The 16,903-nt window shown below is 43.2% G+C and overlaps 1 protein-coding gene and 1 long non-coding RNA gene across 2 annotated transcripts in view; one reads left to right on the top strand and one right to left on the bottom strand.

Moving 5' to 3' along the window:
- Positions 1-16,903, top strand: part of FHIT (fragile histidine triad diadenosine triphosphatase) — a 1,651,033-nt gene that overhangs the window by 68,109 nt on the left and 1,566,021 nt on the right. The window contains exons 2-3 of the mRNA XM_081524685.1: positions 2,632-2,806; positions 14,407-14,526. The gene's annotated coding sequence lies outside the window, so the exon portion shown is untranslated. The remainder of the gene's footprint in view (positions 1-2,631; positions 2,807-14,406; positions 14,527-16,903) is intronic.
- Positions 1-16,903, bottom strand: part of LOC145519838 (uncharacterized) — a 120,872-nt gene that overhangs the window by 25,614 nt on the left and 78,355 nt on the right. The gene's annotated exons all lie outside the window — the stretch shown is intronic.

Here is a 16,903-nt window from a genome sequence, read left to right on the forward strand (position 1 = left end):
TCTCTGTACCTCCAGGCTTAGTTGTCCTTCTCCTCTAACCTGTCAGTAAGGGTCCCCTGGATTCAAGTGAATGATTATGAACTTCTTCTCCAGCCAGGACATCTTCCTTCAGAACTGTACTGAATAGGGCTGGTAGGGAGCAAACCTCCTGGAACAGGCTTGCATTCATTCTCATCTTCACCGCTTGCATTATAATAAATGCTGTTGTTCACTCTATTTCTCTAAACCTCATTTTATTATCAAGGAAATGGAGTCAAAAGTAGTATCTACTCCCGGTTTGTTGTGAGGACTGCATGAGAAAATATATGGAAAGTACTTGGCAAAGAGCCTGGCACATGGTAGGCACTCAGAGGATATTAGTGATTCTGAATCATTATTTGTTATTAATTTTACTATTGTTATCCATTTGGAAGTAGGAATCAGCATAGGAAAAGAATGCTTCCCCAGATAATCCAGTCCATCACACCATGTTTGAGCTACCTCAAATCCTCTTGCCATAAGCAGGGCTGGGTATAAATAAATTAACTAATGAAGAAAAGAGGCTATGTATTTTGACTTGGTATAACTGTAATCCTTTTTGCAATTGGAAAATAATCCTTTAGTAAATAGAGAAGATAGAACATGTTCAGACTAACAGAGTTTAGTTAAAATGATCAAATATTTAGCATGCCTGATACCAACGATAGTCATTCAACCTTTAGAGCTCTCAGTGTATACCGTCCCCTTATGGTATGCATTCCAGCTTCTAAACACACACCCAGCCGTTTCAGCGCTTCCTGCTTTAAATGTGTTGTGAGTTTTTTTACACATGCGCACACGCCAGGAATAATAAACGGCAGTTTTAGGAACACATCATATAAATGCCAATTTGCAGATGGATTTGTTTTGCTACAAAATTAGTTAACACTTGATTCATGAAGTAGCGGGTGGAGAGAAGGTGTAGAGTGAGTACTTAGACCCAAATAAGGTGCGACCTGCCAAGGGAAGGATGGCCAAAAAGAGCTGAGAAAACTGAAGCAAGTACTCAAACTATTTTCAAAAGATAAATCATCAAAATTACAGAGAGAAAGTGAAAGGCAAAAAGCAAACAAGCTGGCGGGTAAATGTTAACCCTTTTTAACATTAAAGCTGTAACATAAAGCTGTGAATTGGTTCTGTCTGAGACTGCCTGTTTTGTTTCCGAACGGCTGAATATGTGCAGTAAAATAAAAACCTTAAGTCTATTAGATAGCTTCCTATCTTTCCCCTTCCTTGTATCCCTTTTTCTTCTTTTTAAAAAAGTAGCAACTCTTGGAAAAGGCACCACTCAAGAACTCAAGAAGGCATTAGAGGGAAGTCTTACCTAGTAGATTCTTTCTGCATTGAGACAGGCTCAAATTTAAACCCTGAAATTGTGATTGTGCAGTTGCTCTCTCCAGTTACTTGTAGGCTGATTTTCCCCGAGATACACAGTAAGAAATGCTGAAATAATGAATGGATGATGCCTGGGAGTCAGCCTTTTGAACCTTCTGCTAATGCCAGCTCTGCCTCCAACTGGACATATGATGTTGGAATCATGACGGTAGCTCTGAGCTTCATTTTCTTCATGTGTAAAACACATGCTTCGTTGGGTTTCTGTAGTGACTACAGCATTCATTCATTCATTTTGCAAATGCTTATTGAGCATCTGCTGTGTGCCAGCCCTGATCCCTACACTGGCCTCGACAGTGTGTGTGCGTGTGTGCTCGATCACACAGTCGTGTCCGACTCTTTGTGACCCCGCCAGGCTCTTCTGTCCATGGGATTTCCCAGGCAAGAATACTGGAGTGGGTTGCCATTTCCTCTTCCAGGGGATCTTCCTGACCCAGGGATCCAACCCTAGTCCCCTGTGTCTCCTGTATTGCAGGCAGATTCTTTACCACTTGAGCTGGATGACCTAAATAAAGTCCCTGCTCTCAATGGAGCTTATAGTCCAGTGGAGAAGACAATCAACACAAAAAGAAAAGTCTGTTTCTTTAGAATAAATATCTAGCAGCAGAATTAATTGCTCTCATGTATTTGACTAAGTCACTGTTCATAATGTATGCACTTGTCCATCCTCCCCAAACCCCAGCTAATGACGACACCTTATACCTGTATCCCCACCAACCCTTAGCATTGTCCAACTTTGTGATTTTTCTGGGCTCATGGATTTAATTTGACTTTTTGAATTTAGTAATAATTTTGAGCATCTTTTTGTATCTTAGTAGTCTTCCTCTCATGTAAATTGCCTATTCATATCCTTTACCCATTTTCCTATGGGAATTGACATTGTGTACATGCTCGGTCACTCATTCATGTCCAACTCTTTGCAACCTTTCAGGCTCCTCTGTCCATGGGATTATCCTGTCAGGAACATTAGAGTGGGTGGCCATTTCCTCCTCCAGGGGATCTTCCCAATGCAAGTATTGAACCTAATAGGAGTTATTGAACTGAAAGAATTCCTTATGTATTGTAGACCTGTACTATCTAACATGGTAACTACTAGCCACATGTAGTTGGGCAGTTATAGAGGGTGCCCTGTTCAAAAGGGCCCCGCAGTTTAAATGTCCGGGGCCCTGAAATCATCCTGAAAATTCTTAATAATCTTATGTTTGAATTTATGTTTTGTAGGTGAAGTCCACGGGGACAGGGGGGTGCACACATGAGCAGAGGAGATAGATGCAGTATACAGGCCTCAGTTTGTTGTCATGCATTTGCATATGATGTCAGACGATGCCACATAAATACAGAATTCTGATGGATCAAGGATGTGTGGGAGTTCAGTGAGACTCAAAGCCATTACAAGGTAAGTGGTTTACATCTATGAATAAGTAGAGGCTGAAGCCACATTTTTCATTCAAACAGAACCTGCTTCTGACAGAGAAAGAAGGCTGTGGCATTCTAAGAGACCTAAGTGACCAAGGAACCCTAACATACCCTTTCTTATCCTTGTTACTTCTCTGTATCAGCCAACCACTTATACTGAAACTGACAGAAAAAGAAAGGGAAAGATGAGCAATCCACAGTTGTTTTTCTTCGCAGTCCTTCCTTAGTCATCCGTAAGTCATGGTAGAGAATATTGGTATTAATAGAATATGTGAACATCAAGAAGTAAAATATACAATAGTTGAGTTAGTTTTGTGCAGCTCTTCCATTGTTCTTATAAGAATAAAATACATATGCATGAATGAGCTACAAAATATAAATTGTATAATTTCAGTGATTTTTGCACAAATGCGCTTATATTTGCACTTAAAACTACACTGTACAATATAAAGGTAAATGGTACAATTCATGTTAATAATTTAAATTTTAAATTTCTTTATATAAAGTGGCACTAAAAAGCAACTAAAGACACTATGACAAAGCAAAAGGGACACCAAAGAAGGAAAAAAGAGTTTTATATTTTAATATTGTTGGGAGGGAGGAAAACTTTTCCTCTTCCCTGTTAGCTTCAGTGTTGGGAGGCCTGCAAATTAAACTGACAAAAGACAGGTTAACCTAGCAAGAGGAAAGACATATCTTTATTCACATACATATACAACAGTGCACAGAAAACTATGAAGAAGAAATGGCTAGAATTTGGGGTGTATATACCATCTTTACAAGGAAAAGAGTTAGGATTTCAAGGGACAGTAAATGGTAGGCACAGAGAAATGCATAGTGGGGGGAAATTAATAGAAGGTAAGCCTTGTTTTTTTAAAGCCTATTTATACAATTTCTTACCCCAGTGCCATCTTTCTCACCTGGTGACAGGAGGTGAGAAGATCAAAGAAGAACAAAGAGTTCTGGTTGCTTATACCCAGTTCTATAGGATTAAGTCATCATGCACTGCTGTTGCTGACCAACAGTGCACCTTGAGAGGAATTTAGGATGAAAAACAGGATGAGGTGCTCTGTTTTGGAAGACCAGCCCCTTACAAAGTTAGATGTGTATCTCAGGAAGTATTTTTTTTTTTTTTTTTTTTTTTTGGCACAGGGCAGGTGCCCAATTAATATTTTTAATTGAATCAATGAATATGCACACACACACATAATATGTAGATATACTTCTTGGCTCTGTACCTTGAGGTTAACTAACACCCAACAAATGGCATTTGCTACCATTTTTGTTATTATTGACAATAAACTGGACCATCACCTTTTCCCCTTTTTCCACCTTTTCCACCTTTTCCCTTCTCAGGAAGTATTTTAATGAACCCAGATTTGTGCATCTTGCCACATGTACGAAAGCACTAAAATTTTAACTTGAGATGTCTGCTTTTTGTAACTGGCCATAATCTTTGCTTGACTGCATGTTTCACTAGCCCAGAATCATAGGTAAGCTGGTTGCTCCCCTGCCTCTTTGGAGCAGAGCGACTAGGGGACTGTTTCCCAGGTGATAGCTGTCAGTAAGGCCCCTGCAGAAAAGTTAAACTCACAACTCTGACGGCGTGCATTTTTCCTTAAAGTAGACAGGAGTCACTGTTTGCCCCTGATAAGGACATGTCCCCTTGGAGGGGGGGGTTTGGCAGTTGAGTTCTTTTGGAAGCCTCTGTTTTAGACAGAAAATGAGAGCACAAATAAAACCTCTTCCTGCATCTGTTGATTCTCAGATGTTTTCAGCTCAAAGTTATATTTATGCCACAGTGGTATATTCTGAGTCTTTTCAAATATCTTGCATTTTCCCTCTGCTTTTTGGAAAGGGAAGGGATTTCATATTTCATTTTGCTCGGAACCCTGTAACCTATGTAGCTGGATATGGAAGTGGGGATGGGGGCGACTAGTCCAGAATCCTACCCGGTAAGCCTGTTTCTGCCTGATGCTCATGAGGCATCTTAATGGAATCCTAGTCTCTACAGATCTAGACCAATAAAGTGACTGGAATTTCCCTGGCTGGCTGACTGGATTTCTTTTGCTTTTTGCTTGTATGTAAGAGCAAGGACCGTAACTTCTAAAAGGAGCCAATTTTTCCACTGGGCTATATAGGTTGTACAACTCGAGGAGTATGTACATGGACTCACCGTAGATGGTGCCCTCTAATGGTTGTGGCACGGTGGCCCTGCATACTTACTGCTATAGTAAGGCCACAAAACAGGAGTGGTTGGAAATTTGGTGAGAGAAATCAACTTTGGACGTTTTGCCTTCAGTTCTGTCTCTCCTTCATTGACCAACTCCAGTATGACATCCTTCAACTCCACCCGTGATTCCCAGTTCCATTTCAGCTTGTCACTGGCAAAGGTCTTTAACGATTTCCAGGAAATTAAAATAGAATCTGGGAAATCAAATTAATTCTAACCTTTTTTTTTTTTTTCTTTTCCTTTGTGGTTAATCTAGTTTCACTTACTCACAGGGTGCCAAGTGCAGGGGCCTGCACCCAGCACTTCAGACCAGAGTTCCTAATGCAAAATGGCTGCACCTGACACTTAAACTTGTACTATGTGCAGAAACGCTGTGCACAACGCTTTAAGATGGCAGTGGCAGACCAGGCGCAGAGATGCTGCACCTAGCATTTGGATCTGTAGCCATGAGCAGCAGCACAAGAACTCCATCCTCCTCTCCCCACTATAAGAACCCTATAAAGCAGCCCTGCCAACAGCCGTTTGGAAAAAACATCTACTCTTGAGCTCAAGCTTGCACTTCTCCATTTGATGATCAAAGAATAAAACTTTGCTTTGCTTCTGAATGGAACTTGGACTCGTTTTATTGGCTCGAATGACACCAGGCAGGAGGATCCTGGGATCTGACTCAAAAGGATCAACTTTTGGCAACCTAGATGGCTTTTTCATCTGTACCGATCCACTCAGCTCTGGGCTCGTTGGAGCTTAGGGCTCCAGTCCGTGGATGGTGTAGGCTTTGAAGGTTCACCCGGGAATGACTGCCCCTGGTCTTTGAGTACACTCTGACAGGTTAGAACAGCAACAACTTTTATCCGAATTGAGAACAGCTCTGCCCAGCAACCTGCTACCTGGGTGTGGTTCTCATACAGCAGAGCCCCCAGGGTCATTTGGACTGCACTCCCTTGAGATGATCATACTGTGGCATCGTTGGGGATCAGAGATTGAAACTCAGGCATGTCTCCCTGCTGCCTCTGGCTGGCCTTCCAGTGATATAAGTTGTCTGGGGATGAGGGGACCTATGGATGTGAGGGAGCCATGGCAGTCTTGCTTCTGCCTCACCAGTAGTGTTGTCCTCTGTACAAGGCATGAGTTGCCACCTCAGGGCTTGTTGTCCACCTTGCAGACCTCCAGGAGCCAACAATAGCATTCTTCATAGTCACTTTCAGTTTGGTAAAGGAAAGTGGCCAGACCTCTGAGCTAGGAGATAAGACTGGGAAAATCCCAGATAATTAGGACCACCTGACAAAAAAAAAAAAAAAAAAAAAAAAACAACCAGGACACTGGCTTTGAGTTGAAGAAAAGGCACCAGGGAGGCTTGAATGCAAAAGGTTCCCAAGGTAGGTTTGCCCATAACTTGACCTCTTCTGGTCAGGTTGGTTTCTCTGAAGTGAGCTGGGGAGCCCTGTGAGCTGGTTGCAAGACCAGGAACCCCATCAACCAGGAACACTGTGAGCTGCTGGCCAGAACAGGGAACACCCACCGTCTGACCTCTTCTCCCTATCTGGGATGATTCTTTCTTTATCAACCAAAGTTCCACAGGTACATCTCCCGGTATCAACACAGAATACCAGCTGCCCTAGTGATCTGGTGAGTGTTGCATGGGCACTCCTTGTACTTTTAGCTCTCACCTCAGGGAAGTCCATGAACTCCTCCTTTTCGGCTAATAGGAGGAAAGAGAAGTCCCCCACTTCTGACTGTGTGCCACCCACTAACGAAGTTGGTTAGGACCTAACATGGCTAAGCTGCTCTGGCCAAGAGGCAGTCCTGTCTCACCTCCTGTAGGACATTCTGCCTATCTCAAGCACGTGCCATTATACATTTAGGAGAGACCCCAGTTACATTGGAGTTCATGATATTTGGATGCTTCCTATATTGGTCTTTCAAGGAATCCATTAACAGTTTGGTGCTGGTTTCAAATTTCCCAAACCTGAAATCTTATTTGGGCCAAATCTTACGATATTTGCTCCCCCTGCCCTCAACCAGTAGTTTGAAACACATCAAAAACAGAGCATCTAAGACATGGGAAACCAAATGTCTACAGTACAAAAGGATAGCCCCTTGAGGTGTATCCTGAATAACGAGTTTTTCCAGTATTACACTCAACCCCAAAACATTTTATCTTCCTATGTTTTATCACTTGGCCCCAATATGGGGCTTGGAGATGGGGAAAGTTGGTCCATCAGTGGGTCTCTAATAAACACCGTTTTTCAATTGGACCTGCTATGCCAAAGACAAAAAATGGGATGAAATTCCCTATGACTTTTTTTTTTTAATGTCCTTAGAACAGTGGCCTTCTCGGACTTCCCTGGTTACCCAGTGGTTAGGACTCTGCACTTCCAATGCAAGGAAGGGCTGTGAGTTCAATCCTTGCCTGGGGAACTAAGATCCCATATGCTGTGCAGCACACCAAAAAAAAAAAAAAAAAATCAAAAGGGATGTGGGCTCTCCTCCACTGCAATAATACCAGTCCTTGACCCTCCCCCTGAGAACCTTCTTGATGTCTTCATTAATACTTCTCCTACTCTTCCCTCCCTACCCTCTTCCTTCCTGTGTCCCAACCTGGGCCCTAAGCCCCAGGGATTCCCTCCATACAAGTCCCCTCTGCCATAGCCCAGTTAAGCAACTACACAAAGCCGGACTAATTACCAGCCAGGGTCCAACAACCTGCCAGGAAAAGTACAAACAACCTACTTCCTTTTGAGGCAGGTTCCCAATGGAGAAGGAGGGCTCATCTAGGTACATATCCCACTTACCACTTCTGATCCTGTGTAACTGGAGAAGTATATACATGATCCAATAAAAAACAGTACCTTCTCCATCAAGAGGCTTTGCTGGGCACTGCCCCGTTAGGGCCTTATCAGACCATGACAATCAGCCTGTAATACCTTTATTCTCCCTGTAGGGAAACCTGGTGGTACTGGATGGTACTGGAAGCCACCGAGGATATACATCCTATTGACACCCTACAGGCTGCTCTGTTGTCCACAGGGACCTGGTATTCTGTGTTACATTTAAAAGACGCCTTTGTGGGCTTCCTTGGTGGTCCAGTGGTTGAGAATCCACCTGCGGGGGACATGGGTTGAATCGCTCATCCGGTAAAATCTCACACACTGTGGAGCAACTAAGCCCATGTGCCACAACTACTGAGCCTGTGCTCCAGAGCCCACGTACCACAACTACTGAAGCCCAAGTGCCTACAGCCTGTGCCCCACAACAAGAGAAGCCACCGCAATGAGAAGCCCACAATTTGAGAAAGCCCTCTTGCAGTAATGAAGACCCAGCACAGCCGAAAATAAGTAAAAACTTAAAAAAAAAAAAAAAAAAGGACATCATCTTCTGTATTCCATTAGCCCAGAGTGACAAGATATTTTGGCCTTTGAATGGCAAGAGTCAAACACACAGGGAAACAACAGTACTTCTGGAGAGTCCTGTCTTTTTTTTTTTTTTTTTGTAAATGCAGATGTAAAATTTATTATTAGGGACATAGCCTAGCAACAAGTGGGAGAGCACAGAGAAATGGTTTGTTAAGATAGAAGCAAGACAGAGAAGGGTGTGGTGCCCCCCCAGCGAGAGGGGCGCAGCAGAGGCGGTCACGTCATTTACACAGGGCAGTTCTTCTGGGTCTTTGTCTTCCTTCAGGCCGATTACCTGGTTCCTTGTCCCACACCTGACCGACCCTGGGACCCTCCCCTGGGTGCACACTCACCCCACAGGCAGGATGGATCTCGAAGTGAAGGCTTCTGGGAGGAGCCAGACTCATATGGCCTGGCATTCTCTCTTGAGTTCTGACCCAAGAAGCCTTTCTGCGCATGTGTAGTGTCTCCCGTGTCCCAAAAGTCTGGGGGCAGAGATCCCTTAATCCTCTCCTCACACAGGCTTCTGCCCTCTCTTTGTCCTTTCCATGACTATTACCATAAGGTGTTTACAAGAGACAAACACTGGCTATTTCCTCTCTGTTGTGACTTCCGTTTCAGAGGGCAAACAGGAGGCTGACTTGGAGAGTCCTGTCTTAAGTGTTCAAAAATTCCCACACCATCTTTGGGGAAACTTTAGCAAAAGACCTGAGATCAGTAGGTGGATGACGTTCTGAATTCCTGTGTGGCAGGCCCATTACCCAAGCCCAAGAGAAGGGATAACCGTTGCAATGGAACAACTCAGGTGTGTCCTCCAGGTAGAAGAAACCATGAAAACTCTCATGGAATATGGTCACCAGGTGCTCCGGCACCCACCAGTCTGGCCCCACGCGGCTTCCAGCCTGAGACTTAAAAACCTGACAAACCGTTGGCCGGCAAGACCCGCTCACTCCTGGATGGAATGGGCTCCACTTGTGATCCCATCACCCATTCTGTCCTGAAGCCGCTGGGGGTCACTCTGTGGGGACATAAGACTTGAGGGAAGAGAAACCCCCCCCACCCCCGCCTCCCCCACCTCCCCACCAAGCCCCAAACTCCAGAGAGAGCACCTTGGGCAACAACGGACACCCTTGACTTACTGCTGCTGTGAACCTTTTGCTTCTCTTCTGGAAAACAACAAAGATGTGACCAGGGAGATAAAGGGCCTGGCAATGAGCATAGCATCAGAGCGCTCTGCAGACGTGCTATAGATCTAGATACCAGTGTCTTTAGGAAAAATTTGACTGTAGGAAGCAGATACAGAGATGGCTCCCCTTCAGAGCCCCTCAAGAATGAGCAGGACGAAAGCCAGATGAGGGCTTTGTCACCGGCAAAGCCCATTAACAATTCCCAGAGAATAAAAGTAGAATCTGGTTAATAAAATCTGACATTTTTTCCTCTTTCTTTTCCTTTGTGCTTTGTCTAGTTTCACTTGCTCATAAGGGGCCACATGCAGAGGCCTTGCCCCCAGCACTTCAGACCAGAGCTCCTGGCGCTTAATGGCTGTGCCAACCCCTCAGCTGAGGGCTGTGTGCAGAAGCCACAGGACACTCAATTCAAGGTGGCGGAAGGTGGCGGCAGTGGGCTGTGTGCAGAGACACTGAGTCTGGCACTGTAAGCTGGACCCACAAGCAGCACAGTAGTGCCTGCCTGCGCTCTCCCCTGCGCCTGAGCCACGAGAAGTTTGCCCCGTCCCCGGGAATAAGAACACTATAAAGCAGCCCTACCCAGGCCCTTCTGGACTGCGTGTGCTCTAGAGCCAGAGTTCGCCCCTCTTCATTCTTTGATCTAAGATTGGAACTTACCTTTTCTTCCCAACTGAACTTGGGTCTCATTCTATTGGCTCAAGCAACTCCACTAGGGAGGACCCTTGTCAAAACACACTGACATTTTCTCCCTCTTGTAAATTCCTCTGTGTTGTATTTCTGTCCCTATAACTCTGATTTTTTTTTTCTTTTTTAGTTATCAAAAATAATGTATTTTTATTGCAGAAAATATAGATGATTTTATTAAAAAGTAAAAAGAAAGTAAACAACCACTCAGTGATATCACCAGAAGATACGCATTGTTAATATTCTCTAAATAAATACTTTTTTCTTCCTTGTACAAAGAAACCAATGTAAAAATTGTTGAGTCCTTCCCCAGGCCAAGGTGTGAGGCCTTGTACCAAGACCACAGAAGTGGAGCCCAGAACCACGGTAACCTCCGAAGCTAACCGAGTCCCTTTGTAACTGTTGCCAAAAGCCCCTGATCATCCCTAATAAGCTTCCTGACTCCAACTTAGGCAAAGATGCCCACTCCAGTGAACATACTATAGCCCCCTAACCAATCACCTAACACCATGCTTCTGGGAGGAATTTTCTTTGTCTTGAGGTTATAAAAATTGGCTATTAACTCACGAAAACAGTCGACTCTCCCTGGCCTGTGAGGGGGTTGGCCCACTGTGCTCACAGTGCCCACTTTATTGCTGCTCTTTGTTATGAATAAACTCACTCCCTTCTGAAATGCTTTGTGTCTGGAAATTCTTTTCCAACCTGTGTTTGGACTGTGTCAACAAAAATATTTTTTGCTTTCAAAAACGAAGTACAGTGTATATAGTATTTGGTTAGCTATTTTTAAACAATATTTAATCAACAGTTTTCTGGTCCTTAAATATTTTTTCCTACATTAATATAATAGCTGCAAACTATTCCATCACTAATAAATAGGTACTTTAAAAAAAAGTATCAATCTTGGGACTTCCTTGGTAGTCTAGTTATTAATAAGATTCTGTGCTTCCACTACAGGAGGCAAGGGTTCAATCCCTGGTTAGGGAACTAAGATCCCGCATGCCAAGCAGTGCAGCCAAAAGAAAAAGTAATAGGGAGTGATTAAAAAAGTATGACTCTTAACTACTCTCTACTGAGTAGTTTTTCACTCCAATAATGGCTTCCATGCAGTCCCTGTAGGCAACTTTATTAACACATCTGTGACTATTTTCTGAATGTCTCCCTGGTTAATCTTGTACACACACAGATCATACCTCTTATTAGCCAAGTTTTGAACTTCTTGAGATCAGCATTCAGGTCAGTCTATCTCTGTTTTCCTCAGAGTGCTTTTTAAGATGAAGAGGCCTCCCAAAATGCTTAAAAATGAAATAGTTTATTGGTATGCATTCTTCCTTAACCAGAATAAAAAGATAGCAAGATAGGAAAAGAGGTCAAGTTCACCAATTTATGGCTGACTTTAAAACTGGGTATGCCTCAGTCTTCTGCCACGTGGGCTCTGTGGAGTCCCACCCCCATCCCACCCCTGTCTTTTCATTTTGGGAGTAAAAAAAAAAAAAAAACATCTGGCTGCATTTTAAATTGATTCACACAATTTATTTCACCAGCCTGCAGGTCTCAAACTGTTTCTGGATATGCATCAGTGTCTCCACTGGTAGTCAGTGGGGGCTGTGCCTGTGCATGGCGGAATGTAATCTACCCTTGAGTCATTATGTTAAAATGATTCCCCACGTTGAATTGTTTAGTGTGAAATAAGATTGTTTGCATTCCATTTACTTTTTACTGTCTTAATTAGGGTGACCTCCAGCTTGAATCCACTAATTGTTGGATTTTATTATATTTTTCCAGGAATTCCTCCTGTGATAAGGTTAACTTTAAATATTGCATTTCTTGGAGGATGACATAAAATTCATTCTCCTTTAGAAAAAGTAAGCCCAGGTCTTCACTGAAGAACTATGAACTGAATTCTAGGAACAACGGAATCGTGTTCTTGTAGACTCTTTCCTCCAATGCTGCATGTAAATATATGGCATATATAGCCCTGCGTACAGTCTAGGGTTCTAGGGCCTGTCCCCAGGGGAAATCAGGACTTTATTTACTTAATGAAACTTAACTTTTTAATATTATTTCTCTTGAGTCTTGAAGTTAATGTGTGAATCTGCCTTTCTATATTCTTCCTATAAAGTAAAACCAAAACACAACAGTGGGTGAAATGTTCATGAACCATATTGCATGGCTTGATAAATGCACCTGGTCTTTATATTTCTGCCTATGGATTCAGCTTCATCTGGCCCCTCCTTAGGATTCAAGCCAACTGGAAACAGTGGCTGACTTTATTTTTCTGGGCTCCAGCATCACTGTAGATGGTGACTGCAGCCATGAAATTAAAAGACGCTTACTCCTTGGAAGGAAAGTTATCACCAACCTAGATAGCATATTAAAAAGCAGAGACATTACTTTGCCAACAAAGGTCCATCTAGTCAAGGCTATGGTTTTTCCAGTGGTCGTGTATGGATGTGAGAGTTGGACTATAAAGAAAGCTAAGCACCGAAGAACTGATACTTTTGAACTGTGGTGTTGGAGAAGACTCTTGAGAGTCCCTTGGACTGCAAGGAGATCCAACCAGTCCATCCTAAAGGAGATCCGTCCTGAGTGTTCATTGGAAGGACTGATGTTGAAGCTGAAACTCCAATACTTTGGCCACCTGATGCAAAGTGCTGACTCATTGGAAAAGACCCTGATGCTGGGAAAGATTGAGGGCAGGAGGAGAAGGGGACGGCAGAGGATGAGATGGTTGGATGGCATCACCGACTCGATGGACATGGGTTTGGGTGGACTCAGGGAGTTAGTGATGGACAGGGAGGCCTGGCGTGCTGTGGTTCATGGGATCGCAAAGAGTCGGACACAACTGAGCGACTGAACTGAACTGAACTGATGGGATGAAATTGTAAGGCCTTGGGATGAAGTGGCCAAAACAATTTTAAGGACTGTTCCCTGCCCTCTAGCCTCTCAACCCTCCCTAGTTTCTATGGGGTGAGATAGCTTCTACTTTCTGTTTATTTTTTATGCTGCACCACAAGTCATGTGGGATCTTAGTCCCCTCTTCGGGGATGTTAAGGGATCAAACTTACAACCCCTGCATTGGAAGCATGGAGTCTTAATCACTGGAGCGTCAGGGAAGTCCCCTATTTTCTAATTGATGTCTGTAGCTACCATCAGGTCTTTGTTGTTGAATTTACTGTATAATGCTTAACTTGATCTCCTGATCTTGGATATCCTCTGTCAACTTTACTCTCAATTTAACTTTAAATCTCTCTCTACTTGTCTGTAAGGGTGAGTTTCGCCCACCCTCTATCCCCCACCCATCACAGAGAATCATGATTTCGGTGGGAACCCTCACAGATTCTGAGCTCTACACACACACAAACACCGCCGTGTCTTGTGTGATGTTTCTTTTCCTCCCTTTGTTCGGAATGCTCTTCCCCACGTCTCCTAATAACTATTTTTTCTTCATGCTTTTGGACTCAGCCTAAGTATCATTCCTTGGAGAAGCTTTTCTAGACCACCTAGTGTGATGATGTACATATTTTAACCATCCTTAGGTATAGGTACCAACTGATCAGAACAGACTCCAGTATTAACATATTGTTTTCTTGTACTGAGGCTAACCAGGTGAATCCAACTCTTAACTGACCCATTATTTGATCAGGCGGTAATGACAAAATGTAAATGAATATTTGTGCATTTGCTCCTTCTGTGTATATTCCCTGACAGAATGCAGTTTCCATGAGAGCCAGAATTTTTCTGTCTTTGTCACTGTCAGGGAGGAAAAGCTTTACCCTCTTAAATTCAGTGGTTGAGGGCCTGTGAATTAAACTGACAGAGATTAGCATTAGAAAAGACAGGTTTTTATTCACTTATAGATGTGGGAGTTAACAGAAAAAATGTGACTCAACAAATAGCCAAAGATAGAGTGACTACCGAATAACGGGAAAGGGAGGGGAGACAAAAGATTTAATGGGAAGAACAAATGAGTTTTCTTTAGGAAAGACAGATGGGCTTTCAGGAGAACAAAATGGGAGATAGAAAATTTGTGATTATGTTTGTTAATGCAGGTGCAAGTACTCACCTCCCACTTCTTTCTCGTTAGTAAAAACCACCCCAAGAGAAGATTGGTGGCAATTCTGCTCAAGTTTCCTTCTTCAGAGTGAAGCTGCCCCAAAGGGTATTTATGACAGCCTCATTTCCAGGAGTGTCTGCCTTTAATCGGGTAAGTGAAGCTCCAAAACAGGTTTGTTTCTGGGGACTTCCCTGGTGGTCTGTCTAGCGGCTAAGACACCGCCCTCAAGCTCTGGGTCTGATCCCTGGTCAGGGAACTGGATCCTACATGCTGCAACCAAGAGTTTGCATACCACAACTAAAGATCCCACATGCCACAACTGAGACTGGGCACAGCTAAATAAATAAAGAAAGGCTTTCTGGATCTGCTCAATCTCAAATGTTTTTAGTTCAATTGATCTTCATATCAGCTCTGAGGGTCTGAGTGGATCTGCACATCACCTAGCACCTAGTATTGATACTATGCCTGAACTACCAATGGTACTCAACAAATACTTCTTAAAACATGAATAAATGAAGCAGTGAGTAGAGTGTTCACTATTTGCTTATGTGACCAGTTCCCAACTCATTGTGGTTGCTTGGTCAAGGCAGATGACGTGCGTGTGTGTGTGTGTGTGTGTGTGTGTGTGAAAGAGAAAGCTCAGAAAAAATACATTCACAGTGACCTGGATTCCTTAATTTTATAGTTTAAAGTATGTTTTTTTGTTGTTGAGTTGATGAGTCCCATGACATGAAGCAGATGTACCTTTTAGGTAAGATTCTTGATGTGGACTTTCTCTGCCATTTTTCTTTTTGTATTACAGGATGAAACAGTTTTCTGTACATGGTGGGTCACTAGAAAGAAATACTTTTTATTTCTCCCAACCCTTGAGATCACCTTGGGTGGGCAGCTGCTGATAGTAAAGGTTCTGAGAGTTCTCGAAGGGACTCTGAGGGTGAAACCCTTACTGGTGAGCAGTTGGGTATGTTCTCAGGAGCATCGTGGAATGTGCTGAAAGGAAAGCTTCCTTCCATGGCCCTATCTCTATTTGAAAGTTTAATAAATATGATGACAGCTACTGTCCTGTTACCTACTGGGATGAGATTTTTCAAGGGAATTCCCTGGTTGTCCAGTGGTTAGAACTCTGTGCTTAACTACCAAAGGCATGAATTCAGTCTGTGGTCAGGAAACTTGAGATCCTGCAAACCATGCAGTGTGTCAAATGAACTGTGTTTTTCTTTCATGGAAAACTTCAAGCATACACAAAGTAGTATACACATATCATGCACCCATATATACCATCACAGTTCACAGTGATTTTGTATTTGGACAGTCTTGTGTCAGATCCCCAACCCTCATCCTCCATTTCCCTTACATTCCTCAACCTCTCCTCTCACCACATGATTTTAAAGCAGTATATATTATTTCATCTATTAATACCTCATATACTTAACAGATGAGCTCACATTTCAATAACTGTATTATTTTGGGTGGGTTTGTTTGTTGGTAGGTTTCTTACTGGTAAAATACATATAAAATTTACCATTCTTACCATGTGTAGGTATGTGATTCAGTAGTATCAAATACACTCACAATGCTGTGCAATCATTACCACCATCCATCTCCAGAACTTCATCTTCTCCAGATGAAACTCTGTACCCATTAAACAGTGACTCCTTATTCCCCCAACCCCTCAGCCTCTGGCAAACACCATTCTACCTTTTGTTTATATGAATTTGACTACTTTAGTACCTTATGTGAGTAGAGTCATACAATATTTGTCCTTTTGTGACTGGCTATCAGTGTAATGTTTTTAAGCTTCATGCTGGTTGTAGCATATGCCAGAATGTCCTTCCTTTTTAAGGCTGAGTAATATTCCACTGTATGTGTATACTATATTCTATTTTTCCATTCTTCAGACAGTGAGTACTTGGATTGTTTCTGCTTTTTAGCCATTGTGAGTAATGCTGCTGTGAACATGGCTGTGCCAGTATCTGCCTGAGCCCCTCCTTTCAGTTCCTTTGGGTATATGCTCAGAAGTGTAATTGCTGGACCGCTTGATAATTCTGTGTTTAATTTTTTTTAAGGGAGCACACATTTTTTAAAAAACACTGCCACAGTTTATTGGGCTTCTCCAGTGGCTCAGCGGTAAAGAATCCGCCTGCAATGCAGGAGACCTGGGTTCGATCCCTGGGTTAGGAAATTCCCCTGAAGGAGGGCATGGCAACCCACTCCAGTAGTCTTGCCTGGAGAATCCTATGGACAGGACCCTGGTGGGCTCCCATAATCCATGGGGTTGCGAAGAGTCGGACACGACTGAGTGACTAACATTTTGATCTTAGAGTGACGTCAGTGTTCAATAAGTGTTTGATGATGGTGATGACACTGATGACCTCAGGGATGACTACTGACTGTGGCCTGGGTAGGTCTCTGTACTGTTATCCTTTGAATAGGCAGGCTTCCTGGAACCTCTGAGGATGAGGGCAAGCATTCCTGCTGGGCTGATTTCACTTCAGGGAGAGAATGAACTCAGCAATGTGGGCGTGGA

Source organism: Giraffa tippelskirchi, chromosome 9 (assembly GCF_054371585.1).
Source record: "Giraffa tippelskirchi isolate mGirTip1 chromosome 9, T2T-mGirTip1v1.2.pri, whole genome shotgun sequence".
In the NCBI taxonomy this organism is placed as follows: Eukaryota; Metazoa; Chordata; class Mammalia; order Artiodactyla; family Giraffidae; genus Giraffa; species Giraffa tippelskirchi.